The following is a 17,680-nucleotide window of genomic DNA, read 5'->3' as shown; positions in this document are numbered from 1 at the left end:
CTGTTTTTTTTTTTTGGTTACAGCTGTCATTGTTTGGCAGGCCTGGGCTGGATTCGAACCTGCCAGCCCAGGTGTATGTGGCTGGTGCCTTAGCCGCTTGAGCCACAGGCACCGAGCCCAGGCCTTGGTTTTAACTTAGACATCCTGACTGCAAAGCCCTTTCTTCAGTGCCAGACAGTTCCTTGACCCTCTAAATGCCGACGAGATTCTACTGCAGCTTTCCTGCTTTATGCATATGTGGTTTCCTCACGCTGTTTTAGGCCTTTGCCTCTGGGCCCTTTTTTTACACAGTGACTGCTCTTAAACTGAACAGGAAAGATGGGAAGAGGTAAGCTTGTCATTTAAAAGGTAACACTTGGCTAAGATGATGAGAAAAAGCATAAAGTATAATTGAGTGGTAGGATGGGTGCAGGAGGAATTGAGTGAGGCAGTAGGTAGACAAGGAATAAAGATGAGGACAGACAGACAGGGAGAGGCAGGAGTGTGGTTTCGTCACGTGTTCCCTACTATTAGACTGTTATTTACCTCTCGATGGCTCAGATTTTAACCTTGACACATGATACTTAATTTTTGTATACTGCTGGATGCCTTATTTGGAACAGAGTATAGACATATAAGTTTTGTGACACTGGGCAGATAAACAAGCCCTTTGAGACCTTGGTTTCCTCATTCATTTTCTGCCTCTAAATTGTTGAATGATGTTTATGTGGGAGATACCAACATGGAGATGGTGGTAAAAATCATTAAGAGGATAAGGTTACCTGGGAAGAGTATTTGGAGAAAGAATGATAGTGGCAAGGGCAGAATCCCTGTCATCCCTGCTGCATGTGGGACCAGAGGGAGCAGAGATGGACTCTCCCAGACCCAGGGACCGAAAGGGACCTACTGGAAAGGTCGCAGGCAGGTAACCTAATGGCTGAAGGCCACCTTGTAAGAAATCAACTTCAAAATTAGGAAGTATGAGGAATGAACTGCAGAGTCCAGCCGCTGCTCTGCTCTAGCCAGCTGCCACCACATTAGAATGTAAGGCTAACGGTTCAGAGCTCCCCTCACCCCTTTTTTTCTTTTTCAGAAGACACCAAAACTAAAGAATTGTTAGCCCCCCAAATTCGTAGTTTTTAATGTTATCACTTAATTTAGATTTTTCCTTTTTAATTTTTTTTTTTTTTTTTTTTTTGTAGAGACAGAGTCTCACTTTATCGCCCTTGGTAGAGTGCAGTGTCATCTCAGCTCACAGCAACCTCCAAGTCCAGGCCCTAGGCAATTCTCTTGCCTCAGCCTCCCGAGTAGCTGGGATTACAGGCACTTGCCACCATGCCCGGCTCTTTTTTCATTGCGGTTTGGCTGGGGCCGGGTTCGAACCCGCCACCCTTGGTATATGGGGCCGGCGCCCTACCCACTGAGCCACAGGTGCATCCCTAATTTAGATTTTTCTGAAAATAGTATTTGGCTCAAGAAAATTGTGTCTGTGGACTGTGTTTGTTCTGCTAACCACTGGTTTTCCATCTTTGAATAGGGTTTGTTTTTTTAATGAAAAAAATTGTCCAAAATGGCAGTATTAAATCTTCATTGATAAGTCTTTTCCTGAGCGATTGCTTGAAAGGGTGAGGACACTGCTATATTGCGGATTGAGGGATAAGTGGGAGAAGAGTGACATTAGCCAGGTAAACAGGCACATGGTTGCAAAGAGAGGGTAATTGGTAAGTGGCGGATGTGAGAAAGAGAGTTACACTTCTGTGCTTTGGTGCGTTTTTATCTCATGTTCGTAGTCACAGAACCAATTCTATCTTTGTGTTTACGGAATGTGTCTGTTTAATGCTGTGTCCGAATGAGCCTAACATTCTCTCTCCTCACCTCTAATTTTACAGCTGTTTTTTCACTTACAACGAGAAAGGTCCTTTCCTGAACACAGAGCTAGGTTTTATGCTGCTGAAATTGCCAGTGCATTGGGTTACTTACACTCCATAAAAATCGTGTACAGGTAAAATTTTAAAATATAACTTGTAAAACTTTCTTTTTGATAATTTTATTTATTTAGGTTTATATTCAGTTTTGCTTTTCTTTTTAATTTGATAGAGACTTGAAACCAGAAAATATTCTTCTCGATTCAGTAGTAAGTGTTCTCTTTTTACTAGTTCTCAATTTGGTGGTGGTTGTATGGTCAGAGGAAGAAAGTCTCCGAGGTTCCATACTGCATGATTCCATTTATGTAACATTCTCAAAATGACAAAACTATTGAGATGGAGACCAGATTGGTAGCTGCAAGGAGACAGAGTTCATGGAGATAGCACAAAGATAAAGGGTTAGCATGAGGGAGGTGCTTTGTGATGGATAGTTCATGATCAGTACATGTATGATTGCATGGAACTGCACACACATACACAAGTATGCCTATAAAAAACAGTGACAACTGAGCCAGGTCGGTGGTCTGGCTGACAGTACTGTACCACCATCAGTTTCCTATCTGATACTGTACTGCTCTTACGTGAGATGTCAGCATTGGGGAAGTGGGGTGAGAGATACATCAGACTCTGTATACTGTTTTTGCAATTTCCTGTGGATCTGTAATTATGCCAAATAAAAAAGGTTTTAAAATTTGTCAATTTATACGCTTGCCTTGTTTTCTCTTACTGCTCCTGTATTTGTCAGGGACATGTTGTCTTAACAGATTTTGGGCTTTGTAAAGAAGGAATTGCTATTTCTGATACCACCACAACATTTTGTGGGACACCGGAGGTAAGAAATACGTCTCATTTGTCATTCATATAATCACAAAGAAAGTGCAAATATGAATCACAAATTGCATAGCATATATAAATTTGGAATAAGAAAAGTAGAATAAAGACTGTAATTTCTGCTTCCAAACAAGTGGAAATATCTGATAATCATTCTTTTTATAAATTTAGAGTTTATCGGTTGTTGGTATTTTTATTTATTTATTATTTATTTATTTATTTTGGGACAGAGTCTAAAGCTGTGGCCCTGGGTAGAGTGCCATGGCGTCATAGCTCACAGCAACCTCAAACTCTCGGGCTTGAGCAATTCTCTTGACTTAGCCACCCAAGTAGCTGGGACTATGTGCGCCGACCGCAACACCCGGCTTTTTTTTTTTTGTTTGTTTGTTTTTTTTTAACTGTAGTTGTTATTGTTTAGAAGGACTGGGCTAGGCTCAAACCCACAGGCCCTGGTGTATGTGCCTGGCACTGTAACCACTGAGCTACGGGTGCCAAGCCAATAGTTGGTATTTTTAACTATGATTGTGAGATACCACAAGACCCTTTTGAATAATCCAACAAAGATAAATTATGCTGGCGGCGCCTGTGGCTCAGTCGGTAAGGCGCCGGCCCCATATACCGAGGGTGGCGGATTCAAACCCGGCCTTGGCCAAACTGCTACCAAAAATAGCCGGGCGTTTTGGCAGGTGCCTGTAGTCCCAGCTAATCGGGAGGCTGAGGCAAGAGAATCGCTTAAGCCCAGGAGTTGGAGGTTGCTGTGAGCTGTGTGAGGCCACGGCACTCTACCGAGGGCCATAAAGTAAGACTCTGTCTACAAAACAAACAAACAAACAAACAAACAAACAAAATAAATAAATTATGCTTGTTTTTAATGCTAAAAATTTACCATAGAGTTCTTTAAAGATTTAATTACATTTCTAATCCTTTAAAAAAAAATCATGAACCAGTCATGGAAATGTCCTAAAATTGATTATGTTTATGGTTGCATAATTCTGTGACTATATTTATAGCCATTGAATTTTAGACTTTAAATGGGTGAACTGTGTGGTATGTGAAGATGTCAATAGAGCTGGGGGTTTTGTGTGGTTTTATGACTTTATTTGATGTGTGTGACAATCACTGGTTGGTTCTCATCCATGTTGACCCTGTAGATTTTTGAAAGTGGTATTGTAAAACTTTTTTTTTATTATTATTTTTTCTTAAATCATAGCTGTGTACGTTAATGCAGTCATGGGGTACAATGTGCTGGTTTTACATACAATTTGAAATATTTTCATCAAACTGGTTAACATAGCCTTTATGGCATTTTCTCAGTTATTGTGTTAAGACATAATTTATATTCTACATTTAGTAAGTTTCACATGTACCCTTGTGAGATGCACCGTAGGTGTGGTCCCACCCATTACCCTCCCTCCAGCCATCCTCCCTCCCCAGTAAAACTTTTTTTATGAGCTAGAGCAAAATATTAACATTGCCTATATCTGGATTATAGCTTTATTGGTTTCTATTCTGTTTTTCTATCTGGTTGTAATATTTTATAATAAAATTATTTAACAGAAGAAAATAAAGCATTGAATGTGCGGAGAAAAATGAATCAGAACTCATTAACCTGGCTTGCTGACTGTGGCACAGTGGTTATGGCACCAGCCACGTACACCAAGGGTGGCAGGTTCGAACCTGGCCGGGCCAGCTAACAATGACAACTGCAACAAAAAATAGCCGGGTGTTGTGGTGGGCACCTGTAGTCCCAGCTACTTGGGAGGCTGAGGCAAGAGAATTGCTTAAGCCCAAGAGTTGGAGGTTGCTGTGAGCTGTGACGCCACCACACTCTACCAAGGGCAACATAGTGAGATTCTGTCTCAAAGAAAAAAAAAAGACCTCATTAACCAGAACATCACATTCTCTAATATTGTTTGTTAGTGGAAAACATCTTTTTGTGACAATAATCCTTACAATTTATTTAAAAGCCTTATTCTCACTTCACACATGTGTTCAGATTTAAATTGTCTAATTTCCGTGTATTTGTAGTGATCTTAGATGCCATGTAATGTTTCAGGATTACCATGGAGTACTTGCAAGTACAGTACTGAAAATGTACGATAAGCTAGCTCGCATGAACCTTTGAATTGACATCAGAAACTTAATGTGAAGTGTCTATGAGTAACAATTATTTATCTTGAAAAGTATTTTCTCTTTTTCTTTCTTTCTTTTTTTTTTTTTTTGTAGAGACACAGTCTCACTGTACCGCCCTCGGATAAAGTGCCGTGGCGTCACGCAGCTCACAGCAAGCTCTAACTCTTGGACTTGCGCGATTCTCTTGCCTCAGCCTCCCGAGCAGCTGGGACTACAGGCGCCTGCCACAACGCCCGGCTATTTTTCTGTTGCAGTTTGGCCAGGGCTGGGTTTGAACCCGCCACCCTCGGCATATGGGGCCGGCGCCCTGCTCACTGAGCCACAGGCGCTGCCTGCAAAGTATTTTTTCTTTATTTCTCTCTAATCATAGCTCTTGGATATATTTGTAACTATTTCTATTTTGGTTTATACATGAAACATTTTTGTGTGTGTATATTCATTTTATACTTATTCTTTTTTTCCTTTTAAAAAATATTTTTGAAGAGTACAAGTTGAATTCCATTATATGTATATACTGTACAGTGGTGAAGTCTGGGTTTTAGTGCACCCATCACCCGAATAGTAAATTGTACCCCATCGGTAATTTATCTTTTTTTTTCTGATTTTTTTTTTTATTATTATTGTTGGGGATTCATAGAGGGTACAATAAGCCAGGTTACACTGATTGCATTTGTTAGGTAAAGTCCCTCTTTCAATCATGTCTTGCCTCCAGAAGGTGTGGCACACACCAGGGCCCCACCCCCTCCCTCCTTCCCTCTCTCTGCTTTTCCTTACCCCCCATGACCTTAATTGTCGTTAATTGTCCTCATCAAAATTGAGCACATAGGATTCATGCTTCTCCATTCTTGTGATGCTTTACTAAGAATAATGTCTTCCACTTCCATCCAGGTTAATACGAAGGATGTAAACTCTATATATTTTTTAAAAAGCTGAATAGTATTCCATGGTATACATATACCACCGCTTGTTAATCCATTCCTGGGTTGGTGGGCATTTAGGCTGTTTCCCCATTTTGGCGATTGTAAATTGAGCTGCAATAATCAATCTAGTACAAGTGTCCTTATGATAAAAGGATTTTTCTCCTTCTGTGTAGATGCCCAGTTATGGGATTGCAGGATCAAATGGGAGGTCTAGCTTGAGTGCTTTGAGGTTTCTCCATACTTCCTTCCAGAAATGTTGTACTAGTTTGCAGTCCCACCAGCAGTGTAAAAGTGTTCCCTTCTGTCCACATCCACGCCAGCATCTGCAGTTTTGAGATTTTGTGATGTGGGCCATTCTCGCTGGGTTAGATGGTATCTCAGGGTTGTTTTGATTTGCATTTCTCTAATATATAGAGATGATGAACATTTTTTCACATGTTTGTTAGCCATTCGTCTATCTTCTTTAGAAAAGGTTCGATTCATGTCTCTTTCGTGTGGATTAACTTGAGTTCTCTATAGATCCTAGTTATCAAGCTTTTGTGTGATTCAAAATATGCAAATATCTTTTCCCATTGTATAGGTTGTCCATTTGCTTCGGTTGTTGTCTCCTTAGCTGTACAGAAGCTTTTCAGTTTAATGAAGTCTCATTTGTTTATTTTTGTTGTTGCAATTGCCATGGCAGTCTTCTTCATGAAGTCTTTCCCCAGGCCAATATCTTCCAGTGTTTTTCCTATGCTTTCTTTGAGGATTTTTATTGTTTCATGCCTCAAATTTAAATCCTTTATCCATCTTGAATCAATTTTTGTGAGTGGGGAAAGGTGTTGGTCCAGTTTCAGTCTTTTACATGTGGATATCCAGTTCTCCCAACACCATTTATTGAATAGGGAATCTTTCTCCTAAGGTATGTTCTTGTTTGGTTTATGGAAGATTAGGTGGTTGTAAGATGTTAGTTTCATTGCCTCGTTTTCTATTCGATTCCAAGTGTCTATGTCTCTGTTTTTGTGCCAGTACCATGCTGTCTTGACCACTATGGCTTTGTAGGACAGCCTAAAAACTGGTATGCTGATGCCTCCAGCTTTATTTTTATTACTAAGAACTGCCTTAGCTATACGGTGTTTTTTCTGGTTCCATACAAAATGCAGAATCCTTTTTTCCAAATCTTGAAAGTACTATATTGGTATTTTGATAGGAATGGCATTGAATAGGTAGATTGCTTTGGGAAGTATAGACATTTTAACAATGTTGATTCTTCCCATCCATGAGCATGGTGTGTTCTGCCATTTGTTAATATCCTCTGCTCTTTCCTTTATGAGGATTTCATAATTTTCTTTATAGAGGTCCTTCACCTCCTTCGTTAGGTATATTCCTAGGTATTTCATTTTCTTTGAAACTATGTGTCCTTAATTAGCTTCTCATCTTGACTGTTATTGGTGTATACAAAGGCTACTGACTTGTGGACATTATCCTGACAATATCCAAACTTGTGGACAATATCCTGAAACATTACTGTATTTTTTGATTACTTCTAGGAGTCTTGTAGTTGAGTCTTTGGGATTCTCTAAGTATAAGATCATGTCAGCAAAGAGGGAGAGTTTGACCTCCTCTGCTCCCATTTGGATTCCCTTTATTTCCTTGTCTTGCCTAATTGTATTGGCTAGAACTTCCAGCACTATGTTGAATAGTAAAGGTGACAGAGGGCAACCTTGTCTGGTTCCAGTTCTAAGAGGAAAAGCTTTCAGTTTTACTCCATTCAGTAAAATATTAGCTGTTTGTTTGTCATAGATAGCTTCAATCAGTTTTAGAAATGTGCCACCTATGCCTATACTCTTCAGTGTTCTAATTAGAAAAGGATGCTGGATTTTATCAAATGCTTTTTCTGCATCTATTGAGAGGATCATATGATCTTTATTTTTGCCTCTGTAAATATGGTGGTTAACGTTTATGGACTTGCATATGTTAAACCAGCCTTTCATCCCTGGGATGAAGCCTACTTGATCATGATGTATGACTTTTTTGATGATAAGCTGTAATCTATTGGGTAGGATATTGTTGAGAATTTTTGCATCTATATTCATGAGTGAGATTGGTCTGAAATTCTTCTTTAGGTTGGGTCTTTTCCTGGTTTTGGTATCAGGGTGATGTTTGCTTCATAGAATGTTTTGGGGAAGATTCTTTCTTCCTCAGTTTTTTGGAATAATTTCTGCAGTTCAGGAATCAGCTCTTCCTTGAAGGTTTGATAGAATTCTGGTGTGAAGCCATCTGGCCCAGGGCATTTTTTGGTTGGAAGCTTTTTTATTGTTTCTTTAATCTCAGTGCTTGAAATTGGTCTGTTCAGGAGCTTTATTTCTTCAAGGCTAAGTCTAGAGAGAGGGTGTGATTCCAAATATTGATCCATTTCCTTCACATTGTCAAATTTCTGGGCATAGAGTTTCAGGTAGTATTCAGAGTTGATCTCTTTTATCTCTGTGGAATCAGTTGTTATTTCCCCTTTATCATTTCTGATTGAGGTTACTAGAGATTTTACTTTTCTGTTTCTCATTAGTCTGGCCAGTGGTTTATTTTATTTATTTTTTCAAAAAACCAACTCCTTATTTCACTAATTTTCTGTGTTTTTTTTTTTTTTTTCTTTTGGTAGTTTTTGGCCGAGGCTGTTTTTGAACCCACCACCTCCGGCATATTGGGCCGGCGCCATACCCCTTTGAGCCGCAGGCACCGCCCTTAGTTTCTGAATGATTCTTTTGTTTTCAATTTCATTGATCTCTGATTTGTTTTTGGATATTTCTTTTCTTCTACTGAGTTTAGGCTTAGATTGTTCTTCTTTTTCCAATTCTATAAAATGACTTGTGAGTTTGTTGATGCGCTCTCTTTCTGTTTTTCGAATGTAGGCATCTAAAGCGATAAAGTTTCGTCTCAAAACTGATTTTGCGGTATCCCACAGGTTTTGGTAGCTTGTGTCTTCATTGTTGTTATGCTCAAGGAAGTTAATGATTTCCTGTTTTATTTCTTCCTGCACCCATCTGTTATTCAACAGAAGACTGTTTAATTGCCATGCGGTTGTGTGGGGTCGAACATTTTTGTTAGAGTTGAGTTCCACCTTTAGTGCCTTATGGTCTGAGAAGATACAAGGTAAAATTTCAATTCTTTTTATTCTGTTGATAATTGTTTTGTGTCCCAGGATATGATCAATTTTGAAGAATGTTCCGTGGGGTGATGAGAAGAATGTATATTCTTTATTTTTGAGATGAAGTGTCTATCAAGCACAGTTGTTCTAGGGTCTCATTTAAATCTCTTATATCTTTGTTTAATTTCTGTTTAGAGGATCTGTCCAGCTCTGTAAGGGGAGTGTTAAAGTCCCCTTTTATTATGGTATTATTGGATATCATATTGCTCAGACTGAGTAAGGGCTGTTTCAAGAATCTGGGAGCATTTAAATTAGGTGCATAAATGTTTAGAATTGAAACATCTTCTTGTTGTATTTTTCCCTTGACCAATATAAAGTGACTATCTTTGTCTTTTTTGACTTTATTTGCTTTAAATCCACATGTATCTGATAATAAGATTTTAACTCTTCTTTTCTTCTGAATTCCATTTGACTGAAAAATTGTCTTCCAACCCTTGACTCAGAGTTTAATTTGTCTTTTGAAGCCAGGTGTGTTTCTTGCAGACAACAGCAAATGGATGGCTTGTGTTTTTTAATCCAGTCAGCCAATCTGTGTCTCTTCAGTGGGGAATTCAAGCCATTCACATTTATTGAGATAATTGATAATTGTGGAAGTATTCTATTCATCTTATTTTGTGAGAGTCCATTGCTTATTTTTATCTTTTGCATCAGTGAGGAGGTTAGGTTCTGTCCTTTAATTTCTGAGTTCTTACTTAGCTGCTGATCCATTGTGATGGTGAGTGAGTAGAACAGGTTGAAGTATTTTCTGTAGAGCTGGTCTTGTTGTGGCGAATTTGCTCAATGTTTGTATATCCGTAAATGATTTGATTTCTCCGTCAATTTTAAAGCTTAGCTTAGCAGTGTACAAAATTATGGGCTGGAAATTGTTCCGTTTAAGTAGATTAAAGGTAGATGACCATTGCCTTCTTGCTTGGAAAGTTTCATTAGAGAAGTCTGCAGTCACTCTGATGGATTTGCCCCTATAGGTCAACTGGCGCTTTTTCCTCACAGCTTGTACAATCTTTCCTTTTGTCTTGACTTTGGACAGGTTCATCAATGTATGTGTCTTGCAGAAGGTCGGTTAGAGTTGAGGTGACCTGGGGTCTTATATCTCTCTGAAAGCACTGTGTCCGAATCTTTGGTGATAATTGGGAAATTTTCTTTTATAATATTCTCTAGTATGGCTTCCATTCCTCTGGGGCATTCTTCTTCCCCTTCTGGGATTCCTATAACTCGTATGTTGGAATGCTTCATGTAGTGCCATAATTCTGACAGAGAACGTTCTGCTTTCTCTCTCTTCTTTTCTGCCTCTTTTACTATCTGAGTTATCTCAAGAACTTTTTCCTCTACCTCTGAAATTCTGTCTTCTGTATGGTCTAACCTGTTGTTGATACTTTGCATTGCACCTTTAAGTTTTCTAATTGACTGCTTCAGTTCCTTCAGCTCCATTATATCCTTTCTATATTCTTCATATAGTTCATCTCTTATTTGATTCTTTTTTTGGATTTCCTTTTGGTTATTTTATACTTTATTAGCAGTTTCCTTCATTGTTTCCATCATTTCCTTCATTGTTTTCATCATGTGTTTTCCAAATTCCCTTTCTGTCATTCCTAACATTTCTTTAAAGGTGGAATCCTCCAGTAGCTACCTCATGGTCCCTTGGAGGGGTTGTTCTGGACTGGTTCTTCATGTTGCCAGTTTTCTGCTGATTCTTCCTCATGAGTGATTTCTTTTCTCTGTTTCCTTGCCCTAATTTTCCTTTCACTTCCTCTTGCTCGTTAAGTTCCCATGCCTGTGGACTAACGTTTTGATGAGTCCTTTTGGTACAGGACCAGAAGAATGAGAAGGTTGAAGAGCAAGAAGGGATAAAAGAAAGAACAAAAAGAAAATAGAGAAAGGAGAGAGTGTGGATAAAAGGGAATATTGACAAAAAGAAGAGAGGCACAGAAAGAGGGAGACAGAGCAATATAGGTGTACAGTAGGATACTTTGACACAGCCTTAAAAAAAAACCAACCTCTGGGGGTACCCGGTTGGGTGGTTCCCTTGAGGTCAGCAGCTCTTTGCTAAACTGATCAGACATAGTACCCCACCTATATCAAATTGAGAGTAAAGACAAAAATGCTATAAATCAAACCACAACAAGCAAACAGAAAACTTTACGGGATAAAATTGGGTGAAAAACCAAATAATAGCAGTAGAAACACCAGCAAAAATGAAGTTCTGGTTATTGAAAAAGGCAGCAATGGGAAATTGTATTTAAACTAGAAATATGGAGAATGAAAAGAAAGAAAAAAGAAAAAAATGTCTACGGAAACGGTTCAAATTAAAAAAGAACAACAACAACATCAAAATAAACAAAAAACAAAGAAACAGCAACAACAACAAAAACAACCAAAAACAAAGCAGTATGTGTATCTTGTTGAATATTGTCTGGGCAATAGGTGGTCTTCTAGGGTATGAGATGTTAATTACAATGCTGATACAACTGGAGGCCTCTGCTGATTTCTCAAACCCCCCTTAATCTCTCTTCAGCCCTCTGAAGAGGCACTTTAAACTTCTAAACTTGCTCAACAGAAGCTTTTCCAGGAAAGTGCTTGTCGCTGGGATCACTGCTGAAGTGGCTATGCACTTACCAGTGTGCCAAAACCAGTCTCACTCTGCCCCTGAGGTTTAAGGCTGTAAGGCGACTTAGTACCCGCTTTTAGACTGCTCAGTCGATAGGTTACTAGCTCCCACCCGATCCTTGCTCTGCGACCCTGAGGACGGAGCTTGCCGGGGCAGTTCTCTCACAATACCTCCCTGCGGCCCACACCCAAACACTATTAGCTCCGTCTGGCTCAGCAGCTCAGTCTGGGGCCATAGACAATGCCCAGAATTCTCTGCACTCCTGCTCAAGCTCTCCCCAAGGCAGTTTAACTGAGTGCCAAGTCCAAAAACACCAAAAAAGTTCACAGGTATGGCCTTTCCAGTTTGCAGTCTCACTGCTACTGTACTTAGAGCTCTCGGTGAGATTAGACCCATCGAACACACGTGACCACTTGCCAGTTTTCCACTGTTTTTGTCCTCCTCTTGGGGTCCAGAAGTCTCTTGCTGACTCCCTGTATCCTCAAAGGATTATATCTGATTATAGGCAGATCCCACCAGCCAGAGATGCCTGGAGTCTTATCTCCCCAGATGCATAGTGCCCAGATGGTAGGGAAGCTGTTACTTGGCTGCCATCTTGCTCTCTATCACCCCATAGGTAATTTTTTATCCTTCACGCCCTCCCACCTTTCTCCTTTTCTGAGTCTCCAGTGCTCATTATACTTGAGGTCCCCAACCTTTTTGCCACCAGGGACAAGTTTCATGGAAGACAGTGTTTCCACTTAAGAGGGGAGGGCATGGGGCAGTCAGAAGGTGGAGCTCAGGCACCAATGCTATACGGCCCAGTTCCTAACAGACCATAGACCAGCAAGTACTGGTATGCAGCCCAGGGTCTGGGGACCATAGTATTATACCACTCTGTGTCCTTGTGAGCTACAGTTTATCTCCCACTTATAAGTGAGAACATGCAGCATTTATTTTTCTACTCCTCTGATACTTAGGATAATGGCCTCTATTTCCATCCAAGTTTCTGCAAAAGACATTATTTCATTCTTTCTTACCAGTCAGTTGTACTTCATGGTGTATGTATGTGTGTGTGTCACATGTATATCCCATTTTCTTTACCCACTCATCAATTCACGGGCATTTAAGTTGATTCTTCCCCCCCCCCACAAGATAGGGGCTTTCTGTCTTCTCAGCTAGAGTGCAATGGTGGCATCATCATAGCTCATTGTAACCTTGAATTTCTGGGCTCAAGTGATCCTCCTGTCTCAGCCTCCGGAGAAGCTGGGACTATAGTTATGCACCACTACACGTAAAGACAGGGTCTTGCCCTTGCTCAAGATGGTCTCAAACTCCTGGCCTCAACCAGTCCTCCCACCTCAGCCTCCTAGCGTGGTAGGATCACAGGCACATAGGCCACCTCAGACACATAAGGCCCACCTGAGCCACTACCCCTGGCCTCAAAACCTTTCTTAATTCCTGCAGGTTTTAGAAAGGAAACCATAAGTATTTTTGGTCATCTGAATATAAATGTGACCAGAAATTATTGTATTCTTTTTATATATGTTCCTATTTCTTTGGATCACAAAAAAGGTTATGAGGAAACTATTTCCTTACATGTATTTCACATGGGAAGGGGTAATATATTTTCAAATTTAAAATTCAAGTTCAATATTTTATTATATTTGTGAAATTGTGATTACATTTTTTAGAAATTAAAATGTAAATAGCCATCTAACAATTCACACTTTTCTAAATAATATGTTAGAGAAGAATATAATTCATTCTTTTTTCTTTTCACTGAAAAGAAAAACGTGCATTATAATTGCTACATGAATTTTTTTCCAAGGGAAAACATTATGAATAATGAACTTCTCAAATAAATTAATCTTGGCTTGGCACCCATAGCATAGTGGTTAAAGCACCAGCCACAAGTACCGAGGCTGGAAGTTTTGAATCCGGCCCCGGGCCAGCTAAACAACAATGACAACTGCAACAACAGCAACAACAAAAATAGCCAGGTATTGTGGCAGGCACCTGTAGTCCCAACTACTTGGGAGGCTGAGGCAAGAGAATCGCTTAAGCCCAAGAGTTTGAGATAGCTGTGAGCTGGGATTCCACAGCGCTCATCCAGGGCGACAGCTTGAGACTATCTCAAAAAAAAAAAAAAAAATTAATCTTATGAAAGACTTTCCCCCAGATACCTACTTTACCTATGCAGTATTATAGATTCTACATTTGCTGTCCTTTTAATATTTGTATTAATATTTGTCTCAACTGTTTCACAGTTTCTGAGAAGTGCACTAATCCATGTATTTTGAAGTGTCCCAGTTGGTACTGCCTATGAACCACTGGAGAATATACAACATCCAAACCCTTTTCTAGATAATATGTTTTAAATGTGATAATAACACCTACAATTTGCTAAATTTCTCAATTATTTTTAAATTTTATGTTGAGTTCCTCTAATATTTCATTCTTTTCTACAGTACCTTGCCCCTGAAGTAATCAGAAAACAGCCTTATGATAATACTGTAGATTGGTGGTGCCTTGGTGCTGTTCTGTATGAAATGCTGTATGGATTGGTATGTATTTCTATACTTTTATTGATTATCATTGATTTGGTTCTCTCCTCTCTTCCTTAATAATCTGATGGACACTTAGACAATACTAACTGAATAGTAATAGCCTGGTTAAATCAATCCAAAACCATATTAGGAATATGTAGAGAAAGAAAAACTTTTCATTCTGTTAGGAATTTTATGAATTAATATGATTATTTCTCTGTCATGCAAATCATTCAAGTATTCACATCCCACTAGCATTTTTAGAACTAGACGCCCAGTTGCAATATTAAAATTACCTATGTTTATTCGGTTTACCCTAACATTATTCTAATTTCAAAAAGATGGTAAGGAAAAGACTTTGGTATTTATTAGGATACAGGCCAGGCGTTGTGGCTCATGCCTAGCACTCTGGGTGGCTGAGGTGGAAGAATGGGCTGAAGTGAGGAGTTCCAGACCAGCCTGAGCCAGAGCAAGACCCTGTCTCTACAGGGAATAGAAAAATTATCCAGCTGTGGTGGCTGCCTATAGTCCCAGATGAGGCAAGAACTTAAGAGTTTGAGGTTGCAGTGAGTTATGATGAGGCCACTGCACTCTAGCTGGGACAACAGAGCAAGATCCTCTTGTCTTAAAAAGAAAACAACAACACACATTATTTCAGAAGATAATGTCTCTTCATTTTTGTCTTTTACTTTATTTTTATAGGCTTTTTCTACCACTGGAGAGTACCTTGTATTTTCTTTCCTGAAAACACCATGTCCTAAAGATTTTATTCAAAAAAAGTGATGTTTAGTATGTTGTCAGTTTCATTGGTTTTTATTAGTTCAAGACACATAAAGCCAGCCAGAGCTCAGATAAACATGAGTAAGTTTGTTTTACTACATTGAGTTAATATTGTTCCAACCCAGAGCCAATGATTTATGCATCTTTTTTTCTTTGTTTTTTTTTTTTTTCGATTTATGCATCTTATACAGTTAGCTTACATAGCTTTATAGAGTAAATATATGGTTTTCTTCAGGCTTTTGGAAATATTTGGAGTAGTTTCCAGACTTCCATTGTGGTCCTGGAAGTGTTCAGCAGCCTCATGCTGGCAACTATGTGCTAATCCCTAAAGCTGCTACCACCACCTGAGACCTGAGTTAGAGTGTGTAGTTTGCTTTTTCCTGAAAATTGTGGAGATTTCAGTAAAATTCAGCACATGAAGAAAAGAATTTTATATCTTGCTTTCTTCAAGCACAGTTATTTACCATCTTGATATTTCAGAATCCTTTGAATCTCTTTAGAGAAAATATGAAATATCATTGTATATAAAATGCACTTGATTCAAAAGGGAACATTTAAAACATACTTAAAGTGGTGCATCTTACAAGGGTATATGTAAAACTTGGTAAATGGTCTATAAAGCTAGTGAATGATGCCCCATGATCATATCAATGTACACAGCTATGATTTAATAAAATAAAAAAATAGAAAAATACTTAATAAGACTTTTATTGATGCTTTAAAAATAGTTATATTTTAAAATACAAAAGTTTTTTCTTTCCTATAAAAAAAAAGAAAGTTGATAAACCTATAAAACTCTCTTAACTTTAAAACTTATTTTTACTTTAAACTTTTTAATTCGATGGTTAACCGGCTAATGGTCATGTTGAAGGTATACTCCAGGTCTTTAGTCTCTGATACTACATTTTTATCCTGACATACATCTATAAAGCTGTCACTATCATAAATACTTAGGCAGGAGCATTCAGCTCTCTATCTCTACTGGAAATCTTTTTGTTTTAGTGAGTTTATTCCCAAGTCTCAGATTATTTAATCTATCTTGAATCTCTGTTTCCAGTGGTTCTATCATTTGCCTATAATGAGGTTGGTAGTTTTCTCTAAAACAGGTCTACAGGATGCTATTGAACGAATTAGCCGTAAGCTTGGTGATGTGCTGGGTTTTAGAATCTCCTCGCATTGGGAGATGCAGATCTGCACACTGCAGATCTCTACACAATTCTAAAGGCCCAGGCATTTCTGCAAATGTCCACCTCTGGACAATCCTCCCTTCAGATCAAAGCCAAATCCAACTTTTATAACCCCATTTTGGCATAATTCAATTACCTCTAAGTTTATTTTACTTTTTTTTTTTTTTCAGCCTCCTTTCTATTGCCGAGATGTTGCTGAAATGTATGACAACATCCTTCACAAACCCCTAAATTTGAGGCCAGGGGTGAGCCTCACAGCCTAGTCCATTCTGCAGGAACTCCTAGAAAAAGAGAGGCAAATCGACTCGGTGCCAAAGAAGATTTTGTATGTAACATGTTTCCCAGTTCCAGCTTTATTTAAGCTTATTTAAAATTTGGAGATACCTCTTTATTTTATGTAGTATTAATGGAATGAACATAACTATTGGAGAATAGCACCATGGGATAAAAGCATACTTATCCCCACAGTTTTTTACCTGTGTTTATATAAAACTATACAGTACTTAAAACAGGCTTACTTACATTCTTTCATTTGATCCTTACAATTTGATCCTCTCCTCATCCTCCACATCCAGCTGTCATACCCTATTATTTAATTTTATTTTTTATTTGAAGCTCTCCTCCTCCCTTCTTTCAAAAAAATGCTATGTGGTGTTATGTTTTTAACTACCTAAAGTATGGGTTTTAGGTTTTTTTTGGTGTCTTTATTGCTAAATAACATTAGCATTACCATAAAATAATAAAAAAGTAAGCTTTTTTGGGGGGTTGGGGGCTACCTAACCTTTTAAATCATTTTCTTTAACAAGAATTTAAGGCGCCTCCTATCTGCCTGAGGCAGGAGGTTCAATGGTTCAAAAGGTTCAATGCCTTTTGCCTTGAACTAACATCAAATGACCTTTTTTTTTTTTTTATTGGTGGCACTACCCACTCCAGCTGGTATCTCTCTCAACAATTTTCTATCTATTGTTTCAGTCAGTCTTGCTAATATTTCACACTTCCTTGTCCCTTGGTCCTTTTTTTGAAATCACTGGCAGAAATTGCAATCGTGGATGAATCCAGCTGTCATCTCCTAGGCTGCTGGACAGTGCGGAATGAAATAACATAGCTGGGCATTTTCAAAGCGCTGTGGCATTATAGTCATGAACCTCCTCTGTGCTCTAGCACTGTCTGGTAATGCTCCTATGTTTCTGTAGTTAGCTTCCTCCCCTACTCTCTCTACTATATCATGCCTTCTCTCCAGACTTCTAGATTCCTTTTATGCCTCTTCTACACGTTTAGCAGATTATCTTGCCTTCCGTTTCACATGGAAAATAGAACCATCAGAGCAGAACTAACCCAGCCACCTGCTAACAAATTTGAAGTCCTATTTACACCTGCAGAGACCTGTCATTTTCTTCTTCCTACTATAGTCGAAAAGGTCTGTTTCTGCATGTACACTGAATCCTGTCCCCTTGCAAGGAACCCACATCATGCCATTTTTTGCTGCTCAGATAACTGCTCCCTTTTGTTCTGATTCTTTTCGATCAATAATTAAACTTTATCAAATCTATTGCTTCATAAAACACGAAAAAAACCTTCAACTCTACCATCCTGCAAGACACTGCTCTGCTT

General features: G+C 38.8%; 1 pseudogene; it reads left to right on the top strand.

Annotated features, from left to right (window-relative positions):
• The window catches only part of LOC128563707 (serine/threonine-protein kinase Sgk3-like), a 427,955-nt pseudogene that overhangs the window by 398,004 nt on the left and 12,271 nt on the right, over positions 1 to 17,680 (top strand).

Source organism: Nycticebus coucang, chromosome 13 (genome assembly GCF_027406575.1).
Source record: "Nycticebus coucang isolate mNycCou1 chromosome 13, mNycCou1.pri, whole genome shotgun sequence".
Taxonomy (NCBI): domain Eukaryota; kingdom Metazoa; phylum Chordata; class Mammalia; order Primates; family Lorisidae; genus Nycticebus; species Nycticebus coucang.
Note: the sequence above shows the minus strand (reverse complement) of the source record. Positions and strands in the feature narration are given on the sequence as shown.